The sequence below is a fragment of the Hippoglossus hippoglossus genome, chromosome 22 (genome assembly GCF_009819705.1).
Source record: "Hippoglossus hippoglossus isolate fHipHip1 chromosome 22, fHipHip1.pri, whole genome shotgun sequence".
In the NCBI taxonomy this organism is placed as follows: domain Eukaryota; kingdom Metazoa; phylum Chordata; class Actinopteri; order Pleuronectiformes; family Pleuronectidae; genus Hippoglossus; species Hippoglossus hippoglossus.
This window is the reverse complement of record NC_047172.1, coordinates 13232784-13257480: the sequence shown is the minus strand read 5'-3', so window position 1 is coordinate 13257480 and position 24697 is coordinate 13232784. Positions and strand designations below refer to the sequence as shown.

The 24697-nt window shown below is 41.5% G+C and overlaps 1 protein-coding gene across 4 annotated transcripts in view; it reads left to right on the top strand.

The window, feature by feature from the left end:
• Positions 1-24697, top strand: part of c22h14orf180 (chromosome 22 C14orf180 homolog) — a 138089-nt gene that overhangs the window by 92833 nt on the left and 20559 nt on the right. Inside the window, exon 2 of one of the 4 annotated variants that reach the window (XM_034576321.1) lies at positions 15423-15510. The exons of 2 other annotated variants lie outside the window; for them this stretch is intronic. The gene's annotated coding sequence lies outside the window, so the exon portion shown is untranslated. Of the gene's footprint in view, positions 1-15419; positions 15511-24697 lie in introns of all 4 variants that reach the window. One more of the 4 variants, XM_034576320.1, reaches the window with a different exon arrangement.

Below are 24697 nucleotides of genomic sequence, written 5' to 3'. Positions count from 1 at the left end.
ACAGACATGCACACACACACACGAGGGGTTCACCGCTGTATGATATATGGATTGTGATTGTTGCTTGTGGGGAATGTGTTTTTCCCTCTGACAGCTGACTTGTATATATTCCCCTGCATTTTGTTTTAGATTACATTTACTTTTCCTTTCTATGAGTTTCTCCTCTTTATCTCCTCAGGCTGCCGCGCTGCCCACCAGTGGCTTCAAGCACTTAATTCCAATTTCCCCCTTTCCCTCATTTTCCAGAGCATGCATGGATCGGAGAGTTGATCTAATTGACATGAATATGGAAACATGTTTTGCATCGATTTTATGTTTTGTCTTCATATCAATTTTTTACACTATGAATCTGGGCCATTAGATCACAGACTTTGCCTTATAATTTCACTGATTCATCATATTCACTTGAATTTGATGCACTGCACAGTAGAAATGTTTTCATCAATTATACATGCACTGGGGCCGATCCATCTTTGTATTGCCCAGTCTGTTTCCAGGGCCACGTCTGTTTCCGGTTTAATTTCACACCTGACCGTCCCAGACCTGAACACAAGTGCAGCGACCGACCTCCACTCTCTGCTAATCTATCGCAGGCAGCACTGTAACACACCTTCATTTCATTTCAGACATACAGTGAGATCTCACACTGTCAATCTAATCTGATTCATCCACGACCTGCTGAACAGTGGCCATTACTGTGCTCAGACTACAGTGTGTCTGAGGTTCAGTCAGAGGAGATGATGTTGTGAGGGTTGAGGGAATATTTCCTCTCTTCTTTTAACACTGTTTACAGATCGTATTCTCTGCGCTGTGCAATAATCAAGTCTGATACTACAGTAATGTTTAGATTCACAGTCTTTCATTTGTAGCAGGACATTAACAACATTACATGACACATAACAAAAGATCTCATGGGCCACTTTGCCATTGTTTTCTATAACCTTGATTTGAATCTTTGTGCAGACATGTCTGTGCTGAAGGAAACCACTGTGACAAAGTGTATTGCTGTCGCTATTAGACAAAGTACACTGTGCCAGCCACTGAATGGAAACGAAGGTCGACTCTCCCAGGAAAACTGTTGATTGTCTTTTGATTTGTTCCACTGAGGTGAAAAGCTGCTAACTTCACTGTGTGCTCTTCATTATTCAATGTTTTACTAATGCAACTTTATAGAATTTTGCTCATTTGTTTCAGACCTCATAGAAAGAGAAAACAATGTAAAATGCACAGTAGTTTTAGTACAAGCTACAAAATGCAAATGATTTTGATGCTACAAAGTACATTTACTTCATTACTGTGTTTAGGTACATTTTTCATGTATCTATTGTTTACTTTAGTCGATTTATTTGAGGTACTTTTCACCTTTACTCCACAGCAGCAAATACTATCAACAAATATTTGTTCTTTCTTCTCAACAACATTTTCACAATGCATTGTATCACATGTTAACTGATCCAATCAGAGCGGGCAGGTAACATGAGACCCCGCCTCCTGCAGCTTCAACACTGGTGAAACACCTGAGTCTCAGCCATAATGCAGCAGAGCGTTGTATTAGGGAATAAGATACACTCAGCAAATATTTTTACTTTTGCTAAAAGTATGTATAAAAGCAAGAACTTACTTTTACTCATGTTAAAAGGGTGAGTACATTATGCCTTTATTTGTTCTTTTATTTAGTAAAAGGTTTGATGACTTCCTCTGGATCTGAGCACTGAAAAGCTGCAATAGATTATCTGCCCATCGCTGGAGCCAATTCAAGTGTTTTTAGTTGGTATCAGGACACTAACTTTATTGCATAATTGATGGTGTAGGATGAGCTTGATGTTGGTGTGGATGAGAACCCTGCCTCGTTTAATCAGGAGACTGGAACCTGGTGGTAAATGTAACTTATGGCTTCCATTCAAATACGCCACATCAGCACACACTTCTGCCGGTGACTGGCACTTTAACAGCCGCGCCGTCAGAAGTTTACTCTGACATAAACCTGTCAGTTTCAGCCGTGTGTCTTCGAAATTGGATTGAAATTTCACATTTAGTCAGCTATTCCTACGCGGGCATATTTTTAAGATAATACCCAAAAAATTAAAAACCGCGGAGGGCTCTTGAATCCTCCGAGTTCATAAGACTTGAACACCCCCCTCCCTATGGTGTAACAGGCTTTTTAAAGGCCCATGAATATAAATTGCAGCTTAGGTGAAATTTACAATCCAAGCCACGATTGTGAAAGTTACGGGTTAGTGCTGGTGAAGACCACATCAATACTTTAAAGATGTCCACTGCTAAAGGTGAAAATTAGCTGCTTCTTATTTAAACAGTTGCTTATTAAACATGGATTTAATTTTTAACATAGAGCAGCCAGTATGAATTGCATCCATCTCCTATTTGGGTGATTTACTGAACTGATTTTCTCGTCTTCATTGTATATTTCCATCTCATCCCTTGACATTTAGAGAGCCATCCAGGCTCATGCAGACCCATATATCCCTGGATTTAACTGCAACTTCCCCACAGACTTCCATAAAGTCTCCTCTCCAGGGACAAACAGAAAAACACAGGTAGACATTTGGGGAACTAAGAGGAAATGTGATTGTCCATTCTCCACAAAGACGAACTGGATATGTACTCGACCTGCTGTGACTGTGACACCTCTTGATGGTGTGTAAAGGGTCTGCCCCCCCCCCCACCTATTTTCACCCTCATCTGGAGTCAATCAATACCAATTTAGGTTTTATCAATAATCCTCTCTCGGCTTATGATTGCTTCTCATTAGGACTGTGACTAACAAAAGCTCAATTGGAGCTCTGCAGGTTTCAGTCAGCCCAGTATTACACAGCATTTATACCCTGCAAAGCCAAAATACTTTAGCTACATACACAGAAAACAGAATCAGACTTTTTGACATTGGGTGGGATATTTTAATGTTATTTTATCAATTTCACTTGTTCGATTATTTTAGATTACTTGTTATTTCCTGTAGTTGAAATATATCAATTTTGACAAATATTCTGCTGCTTCATTTTCACATAAATATTGGTTATAACAGAAAGATATAATGTCCCAGCAGTAACTGCCCTTAGTGTTTGGCTCTTGTGAAAATTCACAGTTTGAATCACAAGATTTAATGTATTAATTGTGAATAAGGAATTATAGTGATTTCAATGTAATTATCAAAACGGTTGAGCTGTTTGTCAGCTAATCGTAAAGTTGGTTTGAGCTCCATGTCCAAGTGTCCTTGGTCTAGATAGAAACCCAAATTGCCCCCCATGTGCCATTGGTGAAAAGATGGAGATAGAGAAATGCATGTATAAATGTACTTTACGAATCTGTGTGCAATTGGTTTAATGTGGCGTAAATCACTTTAAGTAACCATTAAAATAGAAAACATTTATTAAGTCCGTTATTCCATTAAGCTACAGTCTATTTTAAAGATTTAACATTTTTTTATTTAATGATTGTCAAAAAATACATTATCTGAACTCAGCCTGAAAACTTAAGCCATTTCTACCATTTAGGTGATGCACAAATATATTAAAACAATTACAGAAATTGGGTTTTATATAGGAGTAAGACATGAAGTCAAGAGAAATAATTGCAGGGGGGGGGGGGGGGGGGGGGGGGGTGATGACATTGCTGATCTTCCTTCAGGAGGTTAGCCGGTCTGACAATGTGAAGCTCCTCCGTCATCATTATTTTAAGGTTCCCTGCAGTGGGCATCTACAGTAAGAGAGCTGCCAAACGAAATGGCGGAGACAATGTTATCTGAAATTGCACTTAGGTTCGGTGCATGAGAGTTCCCTCTATCATCAGGTCGCGATGGGATTGACCCTGAGAGATAAATGGAGCAGTGTAATTATGTGTCTTTATCACGTCCAGGCAGCCCTGGTGCTGGGGAAAAGTCATCTGGGCTGTGTCCTTGTCATCTCTGGCACGCCGGCCAGGAAGCGTGATGCCAGTCCGGGCCCCGTGGCACTGCGACAGGAAAGGTGCCTTTTAAGGGTAGTTATTCTTTTTATAGAGTGTCCAAATCACTGATGCATACGAGATGGCACAGTTTAATGTTACTAGAGGTTATACTGGCTTCTGTCACTGAACCATATCAGTGCATATTTTTATGGGACGTTGGGCTGCATATTATTTTCCACAAAAAGAAAGAGGCTTTTATATTTTATATTTTATTCCTTCTCCTTGTGAATTATGCCTTTTAAAATCGTTATGGGAGCAAGAGTTGACATCTCACTGTTGCACCTGTGCTTTGTGATATAGCCTCTGTCTATGCAAAGTCATATTTCAGATGATTTAACCCATTACCAGTTGATCCTTGTACACAGATGGATAGATAGATAGATGGATAGATAGATAGATAGACACAGGAATACACAGCCATCATGTTTGATGCCTTCGATGTGAACTGACAGTAAAAAATATTCTGAATAAGACACTTACATGCACACAGCATTTTCTGATTGCCTTAAATCAAATAAGGCCATATGTGGAATAAGAATATGCGACATACAGCAGTTACCAAGTGTTTGACGATGCATGCCCTGGGTTCACGTGTAAACAAGTAGCAGGATGTAATGTTGTCATCATCACGCTATGCTCTCTAACATGTAAATAGAATGAAATGTTCTATCAGCAACTCAAGTGAGCATGATGATTGAAATAATGTCTTTTTAACTAAGTTGTGTTTTCATCTGCATTTGTTAGCTAGCAGAATTACGCAAAACTACTGGAGGGATTACCACGAAACTTGGTGGAAGGATGCAATGTGGGACAGCAAAGAGCCCATTCAAATTTGGTGTGGATCTGGAAATGTATTTTTCCTTTATTCCTGAGAGCATAATTTATGGATCTTGATGAAAAACTAATCGGGCATGATTAAGGGACTGATATTTATGAGTGTGTGCAATTTATGAGGATCCACGTTAAAATCGGGATGTAGTAAATTGAAATGGGCTTTCATAAGGTACTGAAGGGGGCTTCCTGTTCAGAATAAGGTAAATAGTCAGATTATCTCTGTCCATGTAAATGTAGTCACTGTGTCAGAACACTGTCCTGCAAAGGGAAACTAGGAGTTGTAGTTCTATCTGAATGAGTACACTAGGTTGCGTTGCTGGAGAAAAAAAGGCATTAAACACACACACATCACACACTAGATTATAGAAAGATTGAATCATTAATAGATAAGAACAGGATAACAAAACAATGTGGAAGAGAACCTACAGTAAGGGCTGGTTTTGCGGAGTATATTTCCAGTGCTCTAGTAGATTTTATTTGTCTCACATTTGTTTTTCTTCACCTCTAATCTGTTGTGCGACAGGTATTTTTTGTCTCATTCCTCCTCATTATGTGGCCTTATCTGGACCAGAGTGCAGATGACAGGCTATTCCTCCTGCTGCTGGAGCCAGTTAGACAATGAAGTATGAGTTGGGCTTAAAAAAAAAGATCCACTTGCCGTGTGAGGATAATGTGTAAAGATGAAAACCATTTGAAGTGCGGGGAGAAAATAAAGCCCTATTTAGACCATGCTCATTTTCAATCACAAGCCTCAAACCACATGGGTTTATCTTCTGCAAAGTAGCACTTCTCAAATTACCGATAGATTTGGAAAAAAACATAACCATTCTCTTGAAGAGATTAGCTGTGTAATAACCCCGCTTTATCCCCGAGTATCAGCTGAGTGCAAAGACACCATTGAGATCAACATAAGCATGATTAGGCTATGAGCAGCTCCTCTTTTTCATAACTCGTTTGAGGGTCTCATTCCACTCCAGCTTGTCTTTGAGATAATGTCCTATTTAATTAGAAATTGGAGATACCACATTGTTTTTTAATGAGAAGAGCACTTTACCAGAGCACACGAGGCATCAGAGAATCATACACAAGAAGGATAATGGCTGCACGCGAGGGCTTCAGGGATTCAGATGAGATGCATTTTCACTCAACTGCTCTTTATTTCCCATTCTCTGTTCTCAAAATGCTTCCCTCATATATACCTTAACATGGAGAGACGGAGCACTCTGGGTGCAATCTTGTTCGGCGGACGTGTCGAACTCCCAGGTTCATTTATTACCAGACTTATTTTAACGTCGTCTCAATGTCTCCTTGTGTCTTAAGTGCACACACATTTGCACAAACAGATGATGCCGTATCTCGCCCTTGTATAATCTCCTTTGTTCCCCGTCATTTCTGTCCAGGGCACATCAGCAGGGTGGGAATGAAATGCAAATGTATTTGTTTGCTTGGGGAGAACATGGGGAGAGAGCGTTGAGCCATGAAAGCTGGTGCTGCAGGTTTTCAACAGGCCTCTAATTCCTCTGCCAGCTTGGTGACACGCTCAGGGGCTTTGACCTTTTACCGTGTCACTGTCATCGAGTGAAGGGATGCAGAAAGGCCCCTCGTGGTCCAGAGGCCAATGAAAATGTGAAAAAAAGAAAAATCCCCTCACAGTTTCCATTTCTCATGGGTCCTGCTGCCGGTGAGAGCACTGAGACAGACCCTTAAGGAGGGGAAGTTGTATTGGAATTTAAATGTTGGTAAATGCACTGCAGATGCATCTCTGTTAACAAGGTCAGTTAATGACTTGTCAACTGGCAAAGGTTAATGCATGATGTATCAGTGGAGCAAAGGGTAATTTATAATAGATATACCTACTTAGGGGAACTCATGCACATTTAGATTTCATATTAAATCATTAAAGGGCCCTCACACCTTTGTGCGTGTCAGGAGGCGGTGCAGATTCTGTGCCATTAACGCGGAAACCTTAATGATCTTTGGATTCTGCATGAAGGAGCAGACTGTTGTGTTGTGTTGTGTGAATGGATCATGTGGGTGGTGAACATGGATTCTACTTTCTTAAAAAGTAATGCTTAGTAAATGGAGACCACGATGCTGTGTAGAGTGACCACTGAAGGGACATGAAGAGTTACAAACAATATCAGAAATCACAAGTGCTGACTGATAAATTGTCTTTACACACATATGAATTGTACACACACACACACACACACACACACACACACACACACACACACACAGGAACACTACCCTCTGCAGGAAGTCAGTAGTACATGAACCAATATTACAAATTTCATAACAAACTTTAAGATTGTGGACTTCCTGTTGGAGTGAGGTCCTTTTTAAGTCTTGCCCTGATATATCTGCTGACCAAATTTATAAATCTGGGTGAAATGTATCACAAGAGCAAAGTTTGTCGAGGGCACTAGTGAGGAATTTTTCAATTGCTCAGGTTTTCAAGCATGCAATTGGTAAATTGGCTGTATCTAGTGCTTTCTTATTCCTATTGACCACTCAAAATGCATCATGTATGCCAAATGGATGAGATAAAACCACTGACCTTCTGGTAAGACGACGACCCGCTCTACCCGCTGAGCCACAGCCGCCCCTCAAAAACAGCTTTCTGTTTCATTGCAAAAAAGCTGTCGCCATGGCGATGGCATTTCTTTAAAAAACAAAAGCTTAATACCGGTGCATCTTCAAGGTCTCAGGACTATTGTGACCAGATTTGAGGCTGTTTCACAAGCTTCGAGAATGTGTAATAGTAAGAAATTGACGTTTCCTCTCCTCAGTAGGTGGCGCTATGACAAGGCACTATTGGCCTGTAGATGTCTTCAGGCCTGGACTTTTATTAAACTCAAAATGTCAGAAGGATCTGATGATGTATGCTGAAACTACACCTTTTCACCAAAACTCAAGAACTTCCCAACATTCCATTGTCATGGTCAGAAGACTTAGCTCACAAAATGTATATGTGAATATAGTTAGAGGTAATGTAAAGGTATACGGCCTGTAACCTCCTGTTGTCTGTACGTGGCATGTACGTATTTGAGAGGATCGATGCAGATCTGATCAATGACACTCTCATATCCCTTAAATACAGTGTCTTGAGAAAATATAGACAAAAACCTGGCCACAATCTGAAGTGCTGCAGCAAGAGCTCAGAATCACTCTGTAAATAAGTGATTTCAGCTTTAGATTTTTGACAAATTGGCAAACAATTTTATCTATGTGAAATTAAATTGGCACCACAATATAGTGTGAACAAAGTGAAGGGCTCTGAATACACCTGAAGCCTCTGTATAGGGCAGCAGTTGGCCCAGCTTACCTGACTGTTCAAAATGTCCTTTCCTTTAAACTACAGCAAATTCACTCTGGAAATATTAACTTTATGTTGATTTAAACTTTCAGTAGAGATAAAATCTAAAATGTCAAATAATGACATGACCTCTATGCCCTCAATTGTACTTTCATCAGGTGCCAAATGCAAAGTGGATATTTAAAGTAAAAGCTGTGGAGATGAGAATGAGAAAGCAAACTATATTCTCTCAGCGTAGGAGTGATTTGTTCTCTGAGGTGTGAGATACTGGAGCCGTCGACATATTGATAAGGATTCTGTCAGCACGTCAGAATGCTTGCCGCTAATAGGAACTGTGCTATCATCGCCGTGGCGCCCCACAGGCTCTAAAAAACGTCGATGACAGCATTGTGACTTGAATAAGAAATGTCCTTGTGACTAGCTTGGCTTGAGCCATCAAACTGTGATCACTCGTAGTCGCAGGCAGAGGATAGATAAACCAGGGCGGCAACCCCCGAGGTGCTGACAGATACCCTGCTTCACTCCGCACCACATTCCTGTGATTTGTCACCTCACTGACACCATCGTGCCACCACTTCACGAGGGAGTAAAATATGATTGACACGTGTCCCAGGCAATAATACAGGGGAGCAACTGAAAACAGATTAAAAGTGAGTGTAGAGGATCGTCCCACGGTGCATTTGAATTGTCTGTGATGACCTCAGCCGACACAACCATCTCACTGCTTATTGCATTCTCACTGTCTTAGTTTCTTTCTAACTACAGCAAGAGAATCGACACAATAAAAAATGTGATTATGAATTCAAGCCTTAAAACTATACTTTTCTTCAAGCATATTTGTATCCACTGTTCTGAGATTATTAATTGTGGTTGTATTTAAAACAAGACAATGTAGTTTTTTAAACCATAAAATAATGGCTTTAAATTTTGATTGGTCGCAGGTCTTATTATAGGGAGAATGGCATCTCTGCCATGGCCATTAAATGGAAGCAGAGGAATAGAGAAGGTAATTGAATAATATTGGACCCACTTTCAGTCCAGTTGGTCAGAGCTAAAAAAGGCAAAAGGCTGCAGGACAGATGTCGATCTCGTTAATTATCTGGAGCCGTAGCTGCGGATGAATAACCTTTGGAGCAGATTGGTCGAGGTCGAAGACCTGCATCCAGAATCCTGCCTGCCTGCAGAGGATGGTAAAAAACTTTATGGAGGTTTTAATGTTTAAAAAAACGTCAGTATTGTCATTTAACTTATACGGGACCGATTTATTATTGTATATATGTAGAGTAGCCTTTATATTGTTCATATGAGCTTATGCGTCACCCCTCTTGTGCTTTTAATCATCATATTGTGTAAAATCCTTTAAAATTGCTTTACATTGTTAGTCCACATGGTTCTGTGGCTTCTGAGGTTGCCTGTTCCTTTTTTGTTAGCTGGTTTCAAAGAGCAACTCTTCCATTGTGTTGCTTTAAGTGTTTTCTGGAAACAAGTGAACCTTAATGACAAACAGAGAGCATATTACTTCAGCAGAAACTGTTAATATCTGACTAATTTGCACTTCATTTGCATCAGCGTATTTGTTTTGGTAATGGTATTTTTAAGGAAGATTTTTGGACTCAATAATAAAATAAAAGACTTTTGGGAGCTCACTCATTTTCTTGCTTGTTGAGAGTTAGATGAGAAGTTTGAAGACCCCTCTGATACAAAAGTATAAAAACGTATTATGTGCCTGTCTTTTTTTGGGGCGGGGCAGGATATAAGGTATTGGTCACTGAGGCAATGGCAGATGTTGTTTCCCTCAGACAGAGCCAGGTTTTCTGTTTCCCCCTGTTTTCAGTATTTTGGCTCACCTGGCCTGGCTGTAGTTTCATATTCTCACATGAGAGTGATATTGCTCTTCTGGTCTAACTCATATGCTCATGTTTGATCTCTTATTTGAACTTGAATGTTCACTTAAGTAGCCTGAGCACTGGCCATTGTCTCCTGTAGTTGGGGCTCCCCTCAGTAAAGTCCTCCCCCACCGGCTGACACTGCACGGCTCTGTTAAGATTAGATTTGAATTTATGAAGATTGCCTCACCTGGCGTGCTGCTGTAATCTATGCCGCTGTAGTAATTCACGTTTAGGCCCTCATTTCCAATGCGATCAAGAAGAACCATATTTCACCATGACAATGTAATCACAGGTCCACATTAAAAAGTCATTATTGTTTAAAATTGTGAGGCTGACTGAGAAAACACTGACTATGCCATGGCTGTCTTTCCCATTCACACGGATGTTTACCCAAGAACAGAGGGCAGCGTGATTTAAACACACGCTTACAGCCTTATTGATCACATGGGGGTTTGAACACACACACACACACACACACACACACACACACACAAACTCGGAGTAATATCATTGTCCAGTGGATCTGCTTGTGCTTTTTGTGCTGATTAGCTGGTAATCTAAGTAACAAGCTTTGATTCCTGCAGATTAGCAGAGGGATAAATGCACAACATGTTTGTTCCGATAGCTCAGAGAAGCTATAATCCGTCTTCGCTCTAATGCCCAGTGGTCTTAGACGTGAAGTTTTTCATGTGTTTTCCTCTATTTAACATGATAAAACCCCACTTAAGTTAATGCTAGAGGTCCTTCTGTGTGGATTATTAAGTAATGCATTCAATTAGGTGTTTCAGACCCTTAAAACAAAAATGAGCAGCCCATCAACACAGGCCTTTAGAAGAAATCATTAAAGCATTTTTACAGCAGGTTGAGACAAACGCTTGTTAATGGTCCTTAGTAACTCTCACAAGATTCTTCCTGGAACTCAGGAATCTCATCTCATAACATTTTATTTGAAGTGTTGAGCTTTTCATCTTGATTTCATTGCATGACAAAAGGAAGAGGGAGTCAATTCTTCACTATAAGCCTGGATAAGTCCTCGGGCGCAGTGTTTTACAGTTGACTGCTCCGTGCACAAGGCGAGCTTTGATCCTGACCCCGCAGGTCCTTGTCCCCGACTCTCTTTCAGCAACAAGGTAAAAATTAAAGAACAAAGAAGCGGTAGGCTCGTCTCACGTGATCTCGATATCGTCTTTCATGTTTTGAAACTATGCCTTAGAGGCTCGGTGGCTTATAGAAATTCTGTTTTTTCTCTTTAAAGTATCCGAGCGATATAGATCAAATTAGTTCTTCTTTCTTTCTGCATATAAAATGCATTGTCGTATCTCGCACTGACCTTATCAGGATGCATTCATTGCCGAAGCATTATTGACCTCCCCTCTCCGCCCAGAATTAAATCAGCATGATTTCAGTCTGGATCAATAATGTTTTTTTCATGTCTCACACTTTTCACAGATTTTTCTTTCTCCACAAATCAATATGGTGCATGATATGCATGATGAGATTCATGTGATTCCATCAAGGTGTCAAGTGAAGTGATATCATCTTCTCTTTTGTAAAGGTTTCCTCCTGTGCAGAATATTTAACGCAGGCCGCGGAGCTTACGATCGCACGAGGAAAATTAAAAGTGAAATTGCTGTATGAAGTCATCTGTCGCGGAGCCTTTGCTACTCCTTGATCCATTTAAATCGATTTAAGCATAAAACCGTATCTTCAGTATCACACGTGTATTATTTCAGCAGTGTGGTTTCTATGAAATGCGTATCCAGTGGGGATCGCAGAGCCTTTGTTAGTGCTGAAGCTTTGTTTTCCTCCAGATTTATGATCGTTGCGGGGAGTTGGCAGGAGCTTGTGTGATTACTGCTTACACACTGATTTATACCTCACTTTTAATTATCTGAGGGGGTCTGCAGCTTTGCCGGTGCCAATACATCCCTTCTTTTGGGACCAGAGAGGTGGGGGGGAGAGGAGCCCTCTCTGGTTTCCACTCTACCTACTTGCTCTCTGTCGGTGGTACGGGACTCAAACAGGGATCCACTGCGCTTCTGGCAGCGTCCCAGTCCTCCCCAGAGGAGGGCAGACGAATGTCTCTGACATTCATACCCAGTGTGGGATCCGTACAGAGGCTTTATGGAAATATGAAGCTGCTTTCCACTGGACATGTAACTCTTGTCTAACACTCCCCACTGGCCTATAATTATATGGTTCTGAGAGACACACAAATCATCTCTTTGTGTCCATCTTCTCTAGTTACCCTCTACTTTTTCTTTTTTATGGAGTCCTCCACTGTGAAATAGGCAGGTCTCATTTCAGCAACAAGCTTGATTCCCCCAAACTCATTCACTATTCATATTAAGTGTGTAGGGTTTGAAAATGAGTTGCTTAAGAGTAGTATAATTTTAACACATGTTTTTTATAGTGGAGAGAAACTATAGGGTCATTAATTTTTTGCTAACAAGATGTACACTACTAAATAAAATCTGAAAAATCTACATGGAAAATAATGAGCATGCAAAAAGAAGCGTTGAATTTACTGGTCTACGCAAATGAAATCCTCCTTATCCCAACCATATGAATATTTAATACAGTAGACATATCCTGGGTTAAGATGTGCATGGTAATTCTCCTATCTCCTTTTAAACCAATGTTAATCCATAACTTTTTAAAGCCACACTGTTGCTGCAAATTCATAACTTCTCATTCATGATATATTGGCTTAAAGGCAGAGGAATTACAATACTACCCTGTGCTGAAAAGCAAACATACCAGATATCCACCAGTTTAAATCTAACAAAAGAATATGGACCATCTTATTAACTCCATTGGCTTGTATCCACACTGAATATTAAACTGTAAAAACACCACAGCATGAGAACGGATACATTTTTAATTATGTTTGAAGTAACACATCTGATAATCCTAATTGAAGGGCTTCACTGCTGCTTACAGAGGGATATGTCTTGGATTTAAGGAGGGTTAATTTCAAGCAGGACTGTTTTGTCTTTTCCTAATTATTTTTAATGTTGGTCATTAAGCCGTCCCCGGGGAGAGGGACCCAACCCTCAGTCAGTTTGAGCCTCATATCAGCAGCCTGCGGACCCCCCCCCCCATTAATCCTCCTATTGTCCGACAGACCTGCTCTGTGTCTGCCCCTCCAATCAACAGCACAAGAGCCTCACCGAGCTGGAGATGAAGAAACACAGCAAACAATGTAATTGGTGCTCTTCATTCCTCTATACGCCATTATCCATAATCTAAATCTCTGTGGATTTGCGAGAGCACTTGATACACTTCTGTCATAAGACCACAAGGTGACCCTTTAAGTGCAGTTTCACATTTAAGTTTCTGTGGAAATAAATGAATAAGTGTAAAAAGAAATCACACACACCACTTGTTTTAGGAATATGTGTGAAGAGAGAATTTTATTTCCATCGACTATTATGGAATTATCACAATCCCTCATGCAGATTTTGTGATTAATTTTAAATCAAAAATAATTTGGGGATTTTCCATGTCGGAGCCCGGGGGGAGAAGCAGAGGGCAGCGGGCAGAGTGAGTCGTGGATCCTGCATCGTCACGCACATTGTTCTCATTTCCACATGGATGGTCTCTACATCCCATTTCTTTTTCTTTTCCTTCTCATTTGCCCCTGTCTCCTCGCTTCAATCCTCTTCAATCCTATTCAAAGTTTCCTAGCTGAAAATCAATGCCAGGCAATGATGGGCACGCCACCAGATTAGATCAGCATGCACGGCTCTGTTGTGTGCAGCAGGTGTGGCATGTGAGGGCCTCTCCTGCAGCTCCTCCGCATGGGGGTCCGTAATGAGATTAGTTGAGCCTGCAGGACCTCGCAGGAGACGTAGTGATCAAATTAGCAGGAAGGACACAGTAACTTTTAGAGGGCTGTGACTGTGAGAACTCCCAAGACCACCAGTACCGAGGGTGTAACAATACAAAGCTTTTTGACTCCATCCCTGCAGTGCTGCGGTGTCCACACCCACTTGGAGAGGCTAGGTGTGTGTGTGTGTGTGGAGGTGTGTGGTGAAGGTAGTGGGTACGGAGGAGATCAGCGGTGTCACATTGATGAATTGGTCTGCTCATTGCTAGCTCCAGCGATTAGGTCAGCAGCCCAAGAGACACAAAGACGTCTGCTGCAAAATGCTGATGCTGGAGTTACTTATCCGATCATAAGTCGCTGCATCACTGCCGAGCAAAACCTGCACACGCTCACTAAGTCGCAGGGTTCGACTTTACAGAGATGGGCAATGGTCTATAGAGAGAACCAGGGAGGTTTAGATTTCGATTTCCTTTATTTGTACTGCATCAATCATGCACACGTGATCATGCAATTGGAAAATTCAACCTCTGCTCTTAACCCACACGGAACACATCACACACAAGGGCAGTGACCACACGGAGCAGTGGGCAGCTATATATTGGAAAAAGCCCAGGGAGCGAGTAAAGTGCCTTGCTCAGGGGCACTTAAACAGTGTGATAGGGAGAGGAGTGTCCATCTGTCGCTCTTCTTGAACTTGAACAGACCCATTGTCTGGTCCATCCTCCAGTCCAGGTATCATGTTTGCCAGTCATGTCATGTTTGATGTTCCTCTTCTCTAACCACTAGTCCACCGCCGCCTGCTAGATGGTCAAGTCAGGGGAAGGTGTGAATTTGCTGCGTTGAAAGCACATATCATCTGTTCACATACCTATATCCTTTCTTTTTTTCTCTCTCTGAAGCCATTTTCACACATGAACCTCTGGAAAGATCTCTAGAAATTTGGGACATTTTCTCAAGTTTACCTTTTACATATGATGAACGCAGCAGGAGATTGTCAGGATCAGATGCATGGAACAGGGAAACTGAGTGAAGGGTGGCGCGTGAGAGGAGCATGCTTGTTGTGGACTATTTCACATGGACTTTGAGGATCAAACCTTGGGACTAGCTACAGACTGAATGCTTGCACAAGCTGACGATTACTCTGCTTGCTTATTATACCCATGTGTGCCATGGAAACTGCTCACGCTTTAGAAAACTCCTACGACAGTCTATTCTTCCTCAGTGTTGAGAGGCATCAGCGGGTAAACGAGCAATTGGCACTGATTTATCCTCTGTGTTAGTTTGAGAGAGAATATTGCTACACAAGTTGTTATTGTGACACACAGCTGAAGCACATACAGCTCTTCAGGAAAATGTCTGAAAACAGCTTCTGTGAGAACATGAAGTGCGACGGTGAAGACACACGAACACATTAGCCTGCCCAGCCCTCACGGTGTCCCCCTCTTTCACAATGGTGCTATTCCCCTCTCCTCAGCAGCCCGCTTTCATTTTTCCAGCAGTGAATTCTCTGGCTGTTAAACTGAAGGATTGCTTGTTGCTTGTCAAGCTTTTATCTTTTGCCCTGATTCATTTTCATTTCCAGCAGGAAAAGGAGGACGGAGGGGCAGCCAGTGCCATTATTTTGTCCGAGACAAGCTAATCTCACTGCGGAATCCAAAGACATATCGTCTTGTGTGAGTCATCCCATTGTTTCTCAAAGACACGGCAACATTACTGTACTAAGAGAGATGATTGCACTACAATTTTATGGACTGTTAGAGTGAGAGGACTGGATCAGGTGACCATATAGTAATGACATCCATCCAGCTCGCACCACCGGGGTCCAACAATACATAAATGTGATTACAGCGGAAAACTGTTTATTTCTGTCTTATTACCGCACCAGAAATTACACTATATTTTCCTCCGTAATAACCTCCTTTTCTATAAAAATGCCATTTTCGTAAGTTAAGTAGCTCATCTCCTCCATTGTAACGGATGGTATGTTTTCAGAAGACCTTTTTGCTGTTTCCAGCATGTTCTTAATGAAAGAACCGCTATGATTTCTGGACATGTCCATTTGCCTTATTAGACTCTTTGTCATCAGCTTATGAGGAGGAGATCTAAGCACTTCACTGCTCCCTCTGGTGCACACGAAGCCTGAAACCTTCACTATAAAAACTTTCTCTATTCCCACTGCATGAAAATGATCATGAATTGAACACTACATCAGGTTTTATTATTCTGGACAATCGTGTGAAAGGGTTTTGTGTTCCCGGATATTCAACAGTCAAACCAACCACTCCCATATTGATGTCTCGATGCGTGGCGACTACACAGACGCAGGCATTAACTCTCCTGGACGGAAAACAAAAGGATGTGGATGCAGTAGCACCACCGCAGCAGAATCCTAAAGATAAGAAGATGGGTGGTTCTCCTGCTCTCCAGTCATGTGCCACCGTGTTGGCTTTTGTCTGAACACACGCACACACTCCTCTGGATGGATGCCTTTTATGGCTCATGTCACAGAGATATACACTTCTATTTCGCCTGATTGCTGTTGCCTGCTGGGCAGTTATCATGCTATTGTCACTGTTACATTGGTGGAACTAATGGGCCACGATTGTGTGTTTGCCAAGCCCCCCCCCATACATGTGAATACAATGCTGTTATGTATAGGTTCATGTAGCTTTGTTGTAGAGCTGCATGTGTTAAATCTCCCAAATAATTTATAACGGGGGTGAAGAAATGAATAACCAGTTTTCCCGAAAATATGCTGACATTGCGTGTAGCATATTAACAGATTAAGTCAGTCAGTGCTGTGCAAATTAAGGAGGGTTTCGTTGCATTTAGGGAAAACACCCTGAGTGGCCTCCTCCATGTGTAAAAGAAGACTCGTCTGCCCTCTTCAGGCCTAGACGATGATTTGAAAATTAAGAAAATGGAGTTGATCAGATTCAGCACTGTCTTCTCTAAATGTGAGAAAATCCAATTAACCCAACAGGTGCAGCAGGTGCAGCAAGCGGGTGTGTATCACAGTAAGTGACCCCCACCCCCTCCTCTCTCTTAGTTTGTCCTCCTTCAGAGACGCTGGAGGAGAATATCTAAGTGAACTCACTATTTAACTTATTTGCAATTAGATTTGTTTTATTTGCCCCATTTCCCCCCCACCAGCATCTGTAGCTGCTGCTGCTGGAGCCAATTACTCCCCCAGTAAGAAAATGCAAAGCGTGTGCGTGCGTGCGTGCGTGCGTGCGTGCGAGAGACAATTCCCATCCAGGCGCTGGGATTCTCTGGGGAACACCTGGGAAATTACACCTTGCTCTCACATCATTCCATCTTCCCGGAGCCTGTTGAGCTGCCCCCCCCCCCCCCCCCCCCCCCCCCTCGCTGCAGCTGACACACTTACTTCGACTCTATCTGGCACCAAAATGTTAGAGCAGCCCCAGTTTTTCAAAAAGCCATTTCATCTTTCACTCTTGTCATGGATGTGCAGTAATGGACTCCTCTCTCTCTGCGAGCTTCCATCAGTAAGTCACATCCAGAGCGATACTCGCCGCCCCTCTGCGACCTCAGCCAGCGGATGCAATTATGACAGGCCTGATGCCCTATACTGAACTGCATTGCCGAACTGCTTTTAGCCAGACTGACTGGCACACCCTTCTCTAGTACTTTGACTTTTATTTGAAGAAGTAAAAAAAAAAAGCAAATCAGTTGTCAAATCAGAAATACAGCCTCACAGATAGAATACATCCACGATTTCTTACCACCATGGAGAACAATACTGAAAATATAATGTTTCATTGACAGGCATCCACCCAGAATAACAGAATAACACAAACAGAATTCACTCAGGATTATGAAGAGTCTACAGACTAGACCAAAGAAAGGCTTTGACAGTAACATGTATGATCTGCAAGTAGAGTCTGGGCAATTCCATTCCTAGAGGCACCAGTGAGGCCTCTGCTTCTTTTTCTCTTTCTATTTAATGCTCTCTCAACTTCCTGCAATTGGACCAAACGTCTGTTTTCACACTGCAAACGAACCAAACCATGGTTCAGTTTGATCCGGACTGAGACCACCTCTTTTGGTCGGACAAAGCTTTGTTCCATTGGTCACGGCCGTGATCCGAGGCACTTTTTACACCTGCTTTTTTGGTTCAGACTAAACTGAAAAGTCCAAAGATTTGGACCAAGTTGTGAAAACGCTCTTACTCAAACCTAGAAGACCAGCCGTAAGAAAGCAGCATCACCACTACCACATGACATCAGACACCTCGCAAAAGAGAAGCAAGTCCTGACTTCACCTTAGAGACATTAGTGTTGTATGACTTCATTCATTTAGTATGGCCCTTGATAGGAAAAAGGTTCCCTGCCTCCGGCCTCAGTACAGCCACACAAAGCGTGCCATCATTACCCGAATGTTGTTTTTAACTTTAATGGAGATTTGAAATGTTTATAATGAACCCAGATGTGATGGAACAAAAGGGTATTTCCTGCACAGTTCAGCTTCAAATGAGGAGATTGTTGTTTTCAATGCTTTGGACAATGTATGGTAATTCCGTTGTTATGAAAAAGCAGGAAACGGAGGTTATGCGTCATATTGTTGGAGCATAATTCTTCATCTCAAACAACAATAACAGTGGCGTTATAGTTTACATGAGCTCATGTGTTTCTGTACAGGAAACAGCAACACACAGAGAAAGTCTACGGTGGTCCCTTTGTTGGTTTTGTGTGTGGGTACAGGCCTGTAATCCTCCCTTCATGATGTGCCAGTGAAGCATTGAAATGACACCAGAAAGCAGCATGTGGCCGGGATACATCCTCCAGTAATAAAACCAATATTGCAAGATAATTATCATGGATTTTTACAATACGCTCGCTGCATTTCTTCTGAAGGGGGAAACCGTCATGTGTTTGCAGATGAATTTTGCTTTTTATTAGCTCACAGTAAAACACTGCCTTACTGTTTTAGAAGTAATGCAATGGCCTGGCTTTATAGTCAGGGGAACCGGCGATAAACAATAAATGCATCAGCGATTGCATACTAATGTAATGTGCAACTGGATGCACACTATGCAGTATAAGCATATTGTTTGATGTGAGATGTGTTATTTTATATTTGAGGTATAACTAATATGGAAATGGGTTCGCAGTTAATATGCTAGAGCACAGAATTTAAAAAAGCGCTTGATTTGTAAAAGATACACTTGTTGATCCCAAATCAACAGCTGAAATTTGCAGATAAATAGTGAAATTAAATTGAGATGTCATATTCTGTCAGTTTGCAACTCATTCAAAATTAAATCCAATAATATTTTTTTTCATGAAGCTGGTCAATACCCCTAAAACTGAAGATATCAGCCCCCATACAAAAAAGCCATCTAAAATATGTTTTTCTATATTGTGGTTTTATTCCTGCACAATAATAAAATATATACCTGTTATTCTTGTTTGCTTTATTGGTATGCGACTGGACAGTGGCAGGAATGATGTAAGCGACGAGGGAATTGACATGTAAAGGTTCCTGAGCTGCATTAAAACCGAATTGCTGCCATGCATCACGGCCAACTAAACAAAAACACTTGTTATCATGAGGAATGTCTCCAAAAAAAACACGTGAAGCCAACCACAGGGCAGTTGTAGCTATTTATTTCAGCTTTTATAGCAGATACAAATCCACTACCAGCTGTTTACAGCCAGCCACATGTTTCGCCTCAGTTGAATTTACTGCAGGAAAGGTAATTCTGCAGTTTTAGTACATTTTAGCACAGTATTGTATAACAGTATCGCAGCAGTATACTCCCCTACATTCACAGACGTTTCTCTCACCGCCCCCATGCAGCCTGTCATAATGAGCCATGGCGGAGCAGGTGGGATTGTCCCACCATGAAGATGTATGCATTAGGAAGCGGTAAATCCTCCGCCGCCGTCCATTTGTTTACGCCTCCTGTTTCCCGCCAAACAAACTACTAGATTTCCCACGAGAGCTCCCGGCCCCCACGCAGCGTCCTCAGTGGACATGCTTTACGGGTGTCACAGCCAGATGGATACAGTTAAAGCACCGTTCTTAAAGAGGTGTGGTTGTGTGGACGGGGTCGAGCGCGACTTAGATTCAGCTTAGTTATGTGCACAAAAACGAGAGGTCGTGCTATAAATCAGGATGTCGATCACGCCCGTCATTCTTCTGAATGCGTGTCCTGATTCATTCCGCAGGCAAGCAATTATGCTCAAATTTTATTTTACTCCATCTCTCTGATCAAAACCTGCAACACTGGGGCAGGTGCAGAAGTAGTGAGAGCCACTGTAGAAACCAGTATCACAATACAGTCACGACATTTACAATAGTGTTTATCCAATAACGCTATATGTGGATCAGGGAGATTTTCCACTTTTAGCTTTGCACCGTGTAATTATATGTACTAAATGCAGATTTTGCTTCTACAGCAGCAGACTATTTATTTTCTGTTTAACTTTTGGATAATTTTACAGTTTTTTTTTAATTCAAATTCAATCATTTCTTGGATGTTGAGCTGCTTGTGTACAGTATTCACATTCTGATCTGTCGGTCTCACTTAAATGAAAAATCCAAAATTATGGCCTTCCCAGCTGGATTCTGTTAATTAGATGCAGCGAAATTGTCAGCCCAAGCTCCTCATTTCAACATCTTAAACTGATTGGAGACGGCTCCACTGGGGCTGAATGTAGTCGAAACGTTGTGCAAATGTGCGCGAGTGTGCACCTAATATTTGAGTTTTATGTCTCCGTGCCAAGATGTTTTATTAACACGGTGCCTCGCAGACGAGTTGACATATTTCACTAGTGAAGGACATGACCCTGGTTGTTTATTTCCCATGATGAAATTGTCCAGAGGTTGATGACTCCGTAAATAAACAGTTCAGTAGCACTTGGCTGCTGGTGACCAAAGTAATTATTAGTGTGTGATCATCAGAGGGCAGATGTGGCTGTGTGCAGGTCTGGGGCTTTTCTGTTGTAACAATTCAGATAGGGCCGAGAACACTGCGTACATCCATTAACAATAAACATTAACAAAAGGAGAGTGTCTGTCAGTTGCTGGCTATAATTTCCACTGGGGAATAGGAGGAACATTTACCTTTCACGTCTTATAATCCATAAAACTCTAACAATCTATAGCATGCTCCTCTGAATGTATCTTAGAATAGATTTTGTAAAGTGTAATTAATGTGAAATATAATTTTTTAAATGCTACAGTTGGAAAGCAGTTAAATCGAAGGCAGCAAGAAGAGAAAATACATTTGTGTTGACTATCTTTTACATTTTGTTTTATTTGTTTTATTTATTATTATTGTCATTATTCTTATTATTATAGACATACATACAAGCATAGCAAAAATACATACCTTTTTGGTGACAATCTTTTTTTAATATAGACATACATACAGTCTTATGTCAGTCTCAGTTTTCTATGAGTTAAACTAAAAACTAATGTCAGGATTAGACATTTAAGCCACTTATTTAGATCATAATAACGATAACAAAAATAATGTTTTCATTGCCAGGTTGATATAACTCAATCTCAATAGATTTATAGCATTTTCGTTCTAAAAGAACCTCAGATTCCATTGTCTCCTCATCTCCTGAAATTAAATCTCCGCCCTTGTTTCTGCTGCTGCAGTAAAATACGCTGCCGCCGAGGCGTCCCCTGGTTCTTCTGCACACAATTAATCAGTTTAATATACGACCCTGACTCAACAAGCTACAGCGGACTCAACAGAGATGTCTTCTCTCTTGCATCAAAAATGTACCTCTCGCCACCAGAGGAGCGCATCATCAGGGCCTCACAAATCCAGTTACACTCACTAAGCAGAGCTGCTCATGCACAATTTAATGTAATTTACTGACAATTAATGGACCTCGTGTAGCTGCAGCGCTCTGTTCGGACGAGAACAGCTGAAAACCGGCGTGCAACAGAAACAGGATGTCTGGCATAGACAGCTTTCATTAGTGATTTTTCTCCTTGTTCCTCCATAGATTTAGAAAATCAATTTTTACAATGACAACACGGCATTATCATTATCTGCAAATGTTGTCATAATTACAAATCAAATGTGGGGTTCAAGAGTTCAGCATGTACAGTTTCATAATTCCCACAGTGTAGATTTTGTGAAATCCCCTTCATCTTACAGCACCTCAGTCACAATGCACAATGTTTTAATTAAACCCTGTATGCTCTGTTAGTCGCCATGAGATGTCGTTTTCTACCTCAGCCACCTTGCCATGCTGTGTCAGCACAATTTACTGCCTATAGATCCACTCCATGGACGATCTATAAAGTCTGGCGTGCTCATGCTCACACAGCTGTTAGAAACTGTGTTGCACAGGGAGAAATTAAAGGGCCAAGCAAACAGGGATCCATAAACATATTATGTCCTGTTGTTAATGGAAATGTCATCAGCAGAAGTCTCACAGCTCTATTGAGCGATGAGCCAATTTCCCCGACTCTCTCCCTCCAAACCACTCGCATGTAAAACGGCAGGAAAGTACGCAACAGTGGCGCCAGTTTGCCACCAAAAACAAAACGACCACATTTTCCAACCAATTAAATTTAAAAGCCTCTAATCCCATTTTTAAAATGGACCAAAGCAAAATGGCTTTCCAGAGTGGAAATGGAGAGCGTCTCCTGGAGGACAGATAGCGACGCATAAACATTTACTGTGTGTGGCCGGTCCCCGCTGATCACTGCCCCCCCCTGCCCTTATAATCCACCACTCCACATAAAGTGAGTTTGTCTCTGAAGCCTGCATCAGTGGCCGACTGACCGTGACTCTGACCACAGCTCGTCCCGAGGCTGCAGCGCCGCTCAGTCACCGAAGTCTCTGTGAGTCACTGAATGTGGGAACAAGGAACCTTTGATTTTGTTGTGATATGACGTCATGCAGGAGGAACCGTAACATTACATTATGAACCATGACTTGTTATCAGAGTGTTAGACTCTCAGATGAACTGTATCGTCACCATTTTACCTGCATGTTAGTGAAGATTTGTTTCTGTCAAGACTTTCTTGAGTCCTTGTCTCATGAAAGATCGCATGATGACAAAGACAAAAGAGGTTTTGAATAATAGTTTACAGCATCTTTACATGTATATAAAGATGGACAACATGGCTGCTCCCGAAAAGTGAAGGCAAAGCATCTCAATTGCCCCCTGGTGGCTGCAGCATAGGTCTTAGGTCAACCCTGCCTCCCCTGTGTTAGTGGATGGGACATCAAATAATTGTTTTTCTGAAAGGTGTCCGTCATTTCAGTTCTTATCACAGTGGCGTATGTTCAATTGCTAATTTGCCCGGTAAGTTTGGTTTTAATTTGTGATTTTGATGCTATTAAAAATGGAGTTAAACGTCAAGATTGACAGCTGAGACCGACTCATGATTGGCAAACCGCTGCACAGACTCTGACTCCAAATGACATCGGCGTAAAATGTAAGATCGCAATGTTGGTGTCTTTTGTATTTTGAAATCATTTCTGGATGGTGGGAAGAAGTGGAGATGCATTGTCCATATTTATACACAGTTAATTCAATCTTATTTGTGAGGCCCATATTCACATATCACAATTTGCCTGATAGGGTTTAGCAATCTGTGCAAAGGGTGACATCCACTGTCTTTAACCCTCAACTAGGGTGAAGAACAGATATGTAACAGAGCACATCAACAAAATAGCAACATGCATGAGAAAGATAGTGTTTAACATAAATGGAGAGGTGTATCAATGTTTAAAGTCTTCATGCAGTCTGTAGTTTACAGCCATGATGGCTACTCTGTGGCTCTGAGGCTGTTCTTAGAGCTAAATGAAGGACTAACACAACATTCAAGTTATTTTATAATAAAACATTTGACTTCTTGATGAAATTACAGTTATTATATTGTTAGTCCTACATGTTTGAGTGCACTTACTTTTGAGCCAATTCCCATTGCAACTGATTTAAAATAATATACAAGCAATTAATCAAATTAATTGTGATTGGTAGATATCCATCAATATTCTCACACTGCTCTTATTATAGCTTGAGTGAATGTTATGAACAAATCATACTCCCCAGTCCTCTTAATGTGGTGTCCTGCCCTCTTGTTACTGTAGTGGTTATTTGTGGCTCAGTTCAGACTCCTAGTGGAGGAAACTGGAAACGCTTCATGTCTCTATTCGCCCTCTCTGTTGTTTCCTCTCGCTTCAGATTCAAATTGAGTCAGTGAAGCGCTCTGAAGCTGCACCACTGTTTGTCCTCCGCTCATACCAGAGGAATAACTAGAAACCCTCTGAACGCAGCCGCCTTGATGGAGCGGCCCTCACCTGCACGTAGAGTACGCATGAGAGGACGGGCAGCGACACGGCCAGCGAGGCTCCTTTTATTGACAGGTGGCGTGCGGTCTGTTTTGAATTTCTCTCAGACATTAACCCACTGACCTATATTTCACAACGAGAATGACACTTGAATGGACTGACACCAGTTGGCATGGCAACCTCATGTGAGTTAATGCTGTGTGGACAAAACCTTTGTATCCAGAAAATGTAATTGAACATCGGATACAAATTCCACAGCTATCAAATCCTGTTTAGTAGGCACAGTTTCTGCTGGAGCTATAGCTTGAATGCATAATTACTCCTTAGTTTGCATTCCACCATACGTATTTATTTGTTTTATTATCCACTTAATCTGGGATCCTTTTCATATGATTTAATATGATTTTTCCTCATTGGTTTTCTCATTATCTCCCGTCCCCCTGGAGAAATAGGGAACAAAATATGCCCGGGTGTTTGCTGCTGAAGATCCTGCGTGCGTAAAGTGTGTTGTGTTCATGATATCCTGCGACTGTGAGCATCATGATGGGATATCACGATGTTAG